This window comes from Nomascus leucogenys, chromosome 6 (assembly GCF_006542625.1).
Source record: "Nomascus leucogenys isolate Asia chromosome 6, Asia_NLE_v1, whole genome shotgun sequence".
Taxonomy (NCBI): Eukaryota; Metazoa; Chordata; class Mammalia; order Primates; family Hylobatidae; genus Nomascus; species Nomascus leucogenys.
The window spans coordinates 50663383-50673917 of record NC_044386.1 but is presented as its reverse complement, the minus strand read 5'-3'; positions in this window follow the sequence as shown (position 1 = coordinate 50673917).

Genomic DNA, 10535 nt, shown 5'->3' with positions numbered 1-10535 from the left:
TGCCCATTGCACTCCAGCCTGGGCAACAATAGTGAAACTCTGAGCCGGGCGCAGTAGCTCAAGCCTGTAATCCCAGCACTTTGGGAGGCCGAGGCGGGCGGATCACGAGGTCAGGAGATCGAGACCATCCTGGCTAACACGGTGAAACCCCGTCTCTACTAAAAACACAAAAAATTAGCCGGGCGTGTTGGCGGGCACCTGTATTCCCAGCTACTCGGGAGGCTGAGGCAGGAGAATGGCGTGAACCCAGGAGGTGGAGGTTGCGGTGAGCCGAGATCGCGCCACTGCACTCCAGCCTGGGGGACAGAGAAGACTCCGTCTCAAAAAAAAAAAAAAAAAATAGTGAAACTCTGCCTCAAAAAAAAAAAATTACTATCTCTTACAGTATTCAGGTTTTATAACTTCCCACAATTATTTAAAATGTTGACATTCACAAAAATAGAGGTTTAAATTTATTTTATTTTTGAGATGGAGTCTTGCTTTGTCACCCAGGCTGGAGTGCAGTGGTACCATGTTGGCTCATTGCAACCTCTTCTTCCTGGGTTCTAGTGATTCTCCTGCCTCAGCCTCTCAAGTAGCTGAAACTACAGGCATGCACCACTACACCCAGCTAATTTTTATTTTTAGTAGAGATGGGGTTTCACCATGTTGGCGAGGCTGTTCTCAAACTCCTGACCTCCGGTGGTCCGCCCACCTTGGCCTCCCAAAGTGCTGGGATTACAGGCATGAGCCATCACACCCGGCCAGAGTTTACATTTAGATAAGCAAAAGCAGGCCAGGCATAGTGGCTCTCACTGGTGATCCCAGCACTTTGGGAGGCCAAGGCAGGATGATCACTTAGGTCCAAGAGTTCAAGACCAGCCTGGACAACATAGGGAGACCCTTGTCTCTAGAAAACAAAACAAAACACAAACTAAAAGCAGAATCCTGAAGGATCTGAAGTAGGACAATTGAAGACATGAGAGTCCTTCCCTCCTTATACTGAAAAGCCAGCATTTATTGTGTGGTTTTTTACTTGCTGGGTGCTGTTCTATTCACTTAACATGTATTAACTCATTAGCTCCTTTCAACTCTGTAAGCCAGATGCTATTATTATTCCTCCACTGCACAAAGGAGAAGATTGAGGCACAGGGCAGAGCCAGGATTTCAACCATTACAGTCTAATTCCAGAGTTTGTGCCCTTGAGCCTTATGCTATATTACCTCTTGTGACAGTAAGTCATAACTGAGAAATCTGTCACCAACAATAGAAAACAGATTATATGTGATTCAGTCTTTCACAAAATCTTTACCTCAACCTGTTTAATCAACTAGTCAAAGATCTTTTTTTTTTTTGAGACGGAGTCTCACTCTGTCACCCAGGCTGGAGTGCAGTGGCGTGATCTTGGCTCACTGCAAGCTCCGCCTCCCAGGTTCCCGCCATTCTCCTGCCTCAGCCTCCAGAGTTGCTGGGACTACAGGCGCCCGCCACCACGCCCGGCTAATTTTTTGTATTTTTTAGTAGAGACGGGGTTTCACCGTGTTAGCCAGGATGGTCTTGATCTCCTGACCTTGTGATCCGCCCGCCTCAGCCTCCCAAAGTGCTGGGATTACAGGCGTGAGCCACCGCGCCCGGCCCAGTCAAAGATCTTTGTTTAATGCACTAGGTACAAATTGTTGGCTTATATGATTGTTTCCACATTAATCATGCCTCTGGCTTCTCTCTGAATGGATCTGCCATCAGCGTGAGTCCCTGGGCAACTGAAAAAGAGACACACACTTTATTGCAAAACTAAAAGGGAACTATTTAGGGCTGGTGCTGTGGCTCATACCTGTAAGTGGGGGTCTTTGGGAGTCTGAGATGGGCAGATTGCTTGAGCCCAGGAACTGGAGACCAGCCTGCACAACATGGCGAAACTGTGTCTCTACAAAAAATACAAAAATTAGTTGGGCATGGTGGCACGTACCTCTAGTCCCAGCTACTCAGGGGGCTGAGGTGGGAGAATCACCAGGGGAGGTCGAGGCTGCAGTGAGCTGTGATTGCACCATCCCACTTCAGCGTGGGTGACAGAGTGAGATGCTGCCTCAAAATGTATATATATATACAAATAAAAATAAATAAAAAGAAATGATTTAGGGCCAGGCACAGGGACCACACCTGTAATCCCAGCACGTGGGAGACTGAGACAGGAAGATTACTGGAGCCCAGGAGTTTGAGGCTGCATTGAACCATGATCATGCCACTTCAGCCTTGGCAACAAAGCAAGGCCCTGACTCTAAGAAAAAATTTTAAAAAGAAATGACTTAGAATGTTGACAACATTAAAACAATTAAAATTGCTTAGAGCATGAAAACAAAGAGTCAATATATGAAATGTCCATTTTATGTAACTTTCTCTGTCACTTAAACTCAGACACTCATAGATGCTTGGCAAATGACTACAGAAGCCTTTGTTTATATAAGCAGAAGGTGATTAAACCAGTTCCAACAAATTTTGCTGTACTTTGGATAGAGGATTAATGGATTTTCTTTCTTAGGGACTCTTTCAAAAGAATTACCCTCGTTTGTTAGTGGAAAGCTTATAAAATGCCAACTAAAAATACCTGGAATGTTTCAAATACTAATCTCTAACCCCAGTACCTTAGTACAGTGGCTGGCATATCATAAGTATTCAATAAATATTTCTTGAATAATTGAGAGGATGAAAATCAGGCTTCTTTCAATTGTATTATATGTGATATGCTAATCAGTTACACAATATACAACTAAAAATTTTTTAAATGTTTTTCCACTTTTTTTTTTGAGATGGAGTCTTGCTCTGTCTCCAGGCTGGAGTGCAGTGGTGTGATCTCAGCTCACTGCAGCCTCCACCTTCCGGGTTCAAGCAATTCTCCTGCCTCAGCCTCCCGAGTAGCTGGGATTACAGGCGCGTGCCACAATGCCTGGCTAACATTTTTTTGATTTTTAGTAGAGACGGGATTTCACCATTTGGCCACGATGGTCTCAATCTCTTGACCTCGTGATCTGCCAGCCTCGGCCTCCCAAAGTTCTGGGATTACAGGCGTGAGCCACTGTGCCCGGCCTATTTTCCCACTTTTAATAACCTTTTCTTTGGCCTGTGTTTATTTCTAAAAGGGAAAAAAATTTCTTCCTAAAGCTCTCAAACTCTGCCCCAGGTGACTACATTTGGGCAAAAGCCAGAACAAATTACCAGTAACCATACAGAGAAATTCCACTTTGAATTTAGCAAAGCCCTATGTTGATTAAGAATATTATTGTTGGGGCCAGGCGTGGTGGCTCACGCCTGTAATCCCAGCACTTTGGGAGGCCGAGGCGGGTAGATCACCTGAAGTCAGGAGTTCGAGACTAGCCCAGCCAACATGGTAAAACCCCATCTCTACTAAAAATACAAAAATTAGCTAGGTGTGATGGTAGGCACCTGTGATCCCAGCTACTCGGGAGGCTGAGGCAGGAGAATTGCTTGAAACCGGGAGGCGGAGGTTGCAGTGAGCTGATATGGCATCACTGCACTCCAGCCCCAGCCTGGGCGACAGAGCGAGACTGTCTCAAAAAAAAAAAAAAAAAAAGATCTGATTTTTTGATATTGGATATAATCACATTTCTATTTCTATGAAATATTAACATTGTTAACTTAATGTCAATTTATTGTAATAAAATTTTAACATTGTAAGATTAGCTAAGGAATATCCTAAAATGCAAGATAAATGGCATCAATTCAAAGTTACTGTATGGGTTTTTATGTGTATGAGTGTATATATACATGTCTCACTGTTTTTATTTTTCCTTTCTCTTTTTTTTTTCTGAGATGGAGTCTTGCTCTGTCGCTCACTGCAAGATTTTGTCTCACTGCAACCTCCGCCTCCCGGTTTCAAGTGATTCTCCTGCCTCAGCCTCCTGAGTAGCTGGGATTACAGGTGCCTGCCACAATGCCTGGGTAATTTTTTGTATTTTTAGTAGAAACAGGTTTTCACCATGTTGGCCAGGCTGGTCTTGAACTCCTGACCTCAGTTGATCCGCCTGCCTCAGCCTCCCAAAGTGTTGGGATAACAGGAGTGAGCCACCTCGCCGGCCCTCTCTTTTTGTTTTAATTTTGTTTTAGAGACGAAGTCCCACATGTTGCCCAGGCTGATCTTGAGCTCCGCCTCAGCCTCCCAAAGTGCTGAGATTACAGGCATGAGTCACCAAGCCAATCCTGGTCTCATTATTCTTTTTTCTTTTGGAGACAGAGTCTTGCTGTGTCACCAGGCTGGAGTGCAATGGCTCGATCTCGGCTCACCGCAACATTCGCCTCCCGGGTTCAAGCAATCCTCCTGCCTCAGCCTCCAAGTAGCTGGGATTACAGGCATGGGCCACCATGCCCGGCTAATTTTGTATTTTTAGTAGAGAGGGGGTTTCTCCATGTTGGTCAGGCTGGTCTCAAACACCCGACCTCAGGTGATCCGCCCACCTTGGCCTCCCAAAGTGCTGGGATTACAGGTGTGAGCCACCGCGCCCAGGCTTTAATGTGATTTTTAAGGTCTGACTAGTGTAGCCCCTGTTCATTTCCAACTTAATTTCCCGTTGTATAAACTCCATCTCAAAGAAAAAAAATCACGCTAACGATTTTGGACTATTCTTAGATAAATTAGGTGCTGTTTAGGGTTTTTCTAAAGCACTGTAGTTGAATGATCAGATTTCCACTTTGGAAAGATCACTGGCTATGATGTGGAAAGGGAATCAATGGCACAATTAATGGCTGGAAGACCCATTAAGAAACTGTTACAGTACAGACAGATTAAGCTAATTTAGTGGCAGTGGGGATGGTGATTCCTGGAACTCTTTTGAGAGACATCTGGAAGACGGAATGGAGAGGACTTGGCAACTGCCTTTGTATATTTTATTTCTCTGCATTGAAAGGGACTGAATTTGGTCAATAGTTGGTGAAGCTTCAGTTGAAAAGTGTTGGACATACATATTAATACATTTGTGGATGAAACATTTTTCACATTTATAAAAAAATTATTTGGTTTTCTATATAATTAAATAGGTAGCAGAGCCTATTTATAGGTGACTTATTAATTAGAAGCCAATTGGTACCTTTTCCCACTTAATCTAGAGAAGTGACTCTCTGATCTAAATTGTTAAATTGCTTTTAACAGAATGATATGCCAAACCATAGACATTCAGTTTTACCTGACTAAGAACTGTTAATATTTACCCATAGCCTCCTAAGGAAGAAAGAATTAGTGCCTTACTATAGTTTACAGCAATCTCTTTCCAGAAGTCCGCTAAGAAGTCTGGCTATTGCTACAAGTGCAATTCTAAGGGCTCATCCACAGGTAATTGGAATTTCCAAAATTTTTTGAGAGAGAACATTTTATCATCAGTGTTACCTAGAATGGTCATTGTTTTCATTTTCTAGCACTAATGCTTTTCAGTGATATTTTAATTTTTGCTTTATTTTTCATTTGTTGTGGGTCAGTAGGGTAAGCGTCACAACAACAACAAAAAAGTTTAAAACTATTGATCTGGCCGGGCAAGGTGGCGCACGCACTTTGGGAGGCTGAGGCAGGCAGATCACGAGGTCAGGAGTTCAAGACCAGCCTGACCAAGATGGTGAAATCCCGTCTCCACTAAAAATACAAAAATTAGCCAGGCGTGGTGGCTCACGCCTGTAATCCTAGCATTTTGGGAGGCCGAGGCAGGTGGATTGCCAGAGCTCAAGAGTTGAAGACCAGCCTGGGCAACACGGTGAAACCCTGTCTCTACTAAAATACCAAAAATTAGCCAGGTGTGGTGGCGTGCACCTGTATTCCCAGCTACTTGGGAGGCTGAGGCAGGAGAATCACTTGAACCCAGGAGGGGGTGGTTGCAGTGAGCCAAGATTGCGCCACTGTACTCCAGCCTGGGTGACAGAGCAAGACTCTGTCTCAAAAAAACAAAAGAAAATGATATGAATAATTTACTATTTAACCAGCTGTTAATATGAATATTTATTGAGAAAAATAATTGTCTGAATGTTTAAATGAATAAATTTTATAACATTCCCAAAAAATTAACTCAGTAGATTTTTATGGTATTTGTATTTTAAATTCATAACAGAAGCATATGATAGAAAATTCAGAAAGTAAGAGTATAGGCTGGGCTTGATGGCTCATGCCTGTAATCCCAGCACTTTGGGAGGTTGAGGCAGATCACTTGAGCTCAGGAGTTTGAGACCAGCCTGGGCAACATAGTGAGACCTCGTCTCTATTTTTCAAAAAATTAAATACGAGAAAAAAAAAAAGAGTATACATGGAAAAGTCCTCACTCCTGTGCCCTAGCCATCTTACTTCCTTTCTCCCTAAAAAAAAAAAAAAGCCACTCTTTCCAGTTTCTGGAAAGTTATGTATCTTTCCAGATATATGGGCCTGTAGTATGACACAAGGTTCTTGTATGGAGGGAAGAACAGGATTTTCTCAACATATCATCAAGACAAACTACAATACATATCAAGGCCAATCTCATCTGAATTAAAAAGAAAGTACAATGGCAGCAAGGATCTTGGTAATTTCTGGGAACAATACTAGCAAAAATGCAAATGCCAGGATTGTTCAGCACAAGGGGTGGGACTTTGTTTTTTGGTAAAAAAGAGCCTATATAGACCTTAGTACTTTTTTTTTTTTTTTTTGAGACGGAGTCTCGCTCTGTCTCCAGGCTGAAGTGCAGTGACACAATCTCGGTCACTGCAACCTCCTCCTCCTGGGCTCAAGTGATTCTCCTGCCTCAGCCTCCCGAGTAGCTGGGACTACAGGCGCATGCCACCACGTCCAGCTAATTTTTGTATTTTTAGTAGAGATGGGGTTTCACCATGTTGGCCAGGATGGTCTCCATCTCTTGACCTCGTGATCCGCCCACCTCGGCCTCCCAAAGTGCTGGGATTACAGGTGTGAGCCACCATGCCTGGCCAGAATCTAGGTTTTAAGGATAATTTGTAAAACCTAAATAGCTACATAATTTCTTAAGCAATTATTACCATTTTTGTGTTATATGAACATGATCTATCTAGTACAGTTAGTTCATTTTCAATTGTTTCATCATTCAAAATAAAACAAATTCAAATTTTATTTTAAAATAGAATTTATTGAATACCATAGTAAATTAAATACATAAAAAATTGTTTTTCTTGTCAGTATTGGCACATAATGATAGTTTAAAGTACTGCTAAATTAACACTTCAAAAATTTCAAATTTTAAAACATTCCATAAAAATATAAAGCCTAGTAGTGTTATAAAAGTATTAATTTACACTAACTTACATATCAAAGTGTTAAAAAAGAAATTCCACACTCAAACCAATTATCTGAGAAGTAAAAATTGAATCATATGTTTTTAAAAATGTTTTCATTTGAACAAAATGCAACAGAAGGTATAAAACAGCCAAAAATTACCTAATTTACATTGACTTGTCCTACTAGAAAATGTTGCAGGTTAACTTTAGACATTAAAAAGATTCATATTCCAAAGGAATAGAAAAGCTGTTTGCAATACTTTTTATGCCTAATCAAAGAACCACATAATGACATTAAATATTCTACATTTTGCAGGTTGCTCCTTAATTGCCAGTAATGGAGGACTACTATAAAAATTTAGTTTTAAAAATAATTTTTCTCCCAATGAACATTTTTATATAGAGGCTGTCCTCAGTATGGAAAGATTAAATAAGGACATTTATACTTATGATCTTCGCTATAATATGGCCTATATATTACCCTGTCAATTTTTTTTCACTCTGAAAATTCAGTAATCTCGCATATGAGTATTACAGTAGAGGATCAAATTCCAAAAGGTTGAGTAATTTGATTCAGATCTCTTGAATTTACAGAGTACTTTTCCTCCAGGAAATGTATAAAGTTATTCTTTTATGTTATATATCTATATTTCTTTGAGATGGCATCTTGCTATGTCACCTAGGCTGGAGTGCAGTCACTATTCACAGGCACAATCACAGCTCACTACAGCCTCAAACTCCTGGGCTCAAGGGACCCTCCCATCTCAGCCTCCCAAATAGCTGGGATTACAGGTGCATGCCACCACACCCAGCTTATATTCAATATTTTGGTTTTATTTCCATTACCTTCACTAACTCCTTTAATTCCTTTGAGGTAAATAGGGCACTGCTAATGAATCTTTTTTAACTGTAGAACTGGTTATCTGGCAACATCTTAAATAAATTCAATATTTTTCCTTGACAATGGGAAACTATAAAGCCTTTCAGACCAGTACATTCCATTGTACTGGTCTACACTGAATTCCATTCAATTGTAGACTGAAGTACAGTTTTTGTTTTTGAAATTTCATTGGTTAAGATCAGGCTGAAATTTTAGAGGTTAAGCTTAAATAAATTAGTTCATATATATATACATATATATATATATATATTTTTTTTTTTTCTTTTTTTCTTTGAGATGGGGTCTTGCTCTGTCACCCAGGCTGGAGTGCGGTGGTGTGATCTCAGCTCACTGCAACTTCCACCTCCCAGGTTCAAGCGATTCTCCTGCCTCAGCATCCTGAGTAGCTGGGGTTACAGGCGCGCCCCACCATGCCCAGCTAATTTTTGTATTTTTAGTAGAGACGTGGTTTCACGTTGGTCAGGCTGGTCTCAAACTCCTGACCTCGTGATCCACCCACCTTGGCCTCCCAAAGTGCTGGGATTACAGGTGTGAGCCACCGCACCCAGTCTTAGTTCAAATATTTTTTATTCAAATGTAAAATATGTCTATAGCTTAAAGGATAAATGCTTGAGGGAATGGATACCCCATTCTCCATGATCTGCTTATTTCACCTTGCATACCTGTATCAAAACATCTCATGCATCCCATAAATATATACACCTACATGTACCCACAATTTTTAAAAATGTAAAAATAGTAATTTTTGCTTATACTAAAGCATAAATTGAAAGAGCAAAGAAAACTGGAAAGCTCATTTGTATTTATTATAAATGTATCAATTCACTAAAATCTCTATGGACAAGTAAACTATACGAATGCCAATAGCAGATGGGTTAAAATTATTTCTTTAAAAGAGAAATAAATTGCAGATTATACTAAGGAATTGCTAATCTAAAAAAAAATCTACAAGTGCCAGGCACGGTGGCTCATGCCTGTAATCCCAGCACTTGGGAGGCCAAGGCGGGCGGATCACCTGAAGTTGGGAGTTCGAGACCAGCCTGATCAACATGGAGAAACCCTGTCTCTACTAAAAGTACAATACTAGCTGGGTGTGGTGGCACATGCCTATAATCCCAGCTACTCAGGAGGCTGAGTCAGGAGAATCGCTTGAACCCGGGAGGCGGAGATTGCAGTGAGCTGATATCATGCCATTGCACTCCAGCCTGGGCAAAAAGAGCGAAACTCTGTCTCAAAAAAAAAAGAAAAAAATCTACAAGCTAGAAGAAAATATAATGTATTAGAATATCAAGGTCTTTCCCCACAAGCCTCACATTTATTTTTGCTAAACTAAACTGAGATAAAAGTAATCTACATTACAGTTTGAGATAGTGATTTCTGTTGATAAGCCACAAAAATTTTCATAGGGATTTTCTAACTAAGAACTTTTCTTTTTGCATCAAGAATTAATAAATACAGTGTATCATTATTTTAAAGACATGTTTAGGGAAAAAACCAGCTTCTCTTCCCCTTAAAGTTATTGGTGGTGGGAGGGCAAGAGAGGAAGAGATGACAGCTTTTAAAGTCAAATTTTCATCTTATCTATCTTTTGTTCGAGTCCCCAAATAAAATATTTCTGTACTTTAATTTCTTAATCATTATTGTCAGCTTGGTTGCTACACATTTAATTACAATATAAAGTTGACATTGAGGATGAAGAAACTTGAGTAATTATACTTTTTCTTATTTCTATTTAACCAATAAGATTTTAATAGCAAGTTAGAACAAGATTTTACCTCCTTAATAACTAATGGTTAAAGTACAATTTGTATCAAGTAAGTCAGACTTCAGATTTCTGGATGTACCAGTTACTATGCTACTGAGGAGATACATCTAGTTGATGAAGTTAAAATATTAATTACTACTCCAGTTATATGAAACCAAATTATTTTGAGAAATTATTTTGCCAGGCACGGTGGCTCATGCCTGTAATCCCAGCACTTGGGGAGTCTGAGGCAGGCAGATCACGAGGTCAGGAGCTCAAGACCAGCCTAACCAACAAGGTGAAACCCCATCTCTACTAAAAATACAAAAATTAGCCAGGTGTGGTGGCACGCACCTGTAATCCCGGCTTATTGGGAGGCTGAGGCAGGAAAATTGCTTGAACCAGGAGGCAGAGATTGCAGTGAGCCAAGATCTTGCCACTGCACTCCAGTGTGGGTGACAGAGGGAGACTCCGTTTCCAAAAAAAAAAAAAAAAAAAAAGAAATTATCTCATTCAGATGCAGTAAAAAAAAAAAAAAAATTTTCCTTAACATTCTTCATAAAATGTGATTAAGGCTATTAAATATCATAAAGCTTGGATGAGGGTGCAGATAATTTTATAAAAAAGCCGTATTTTGGCAAA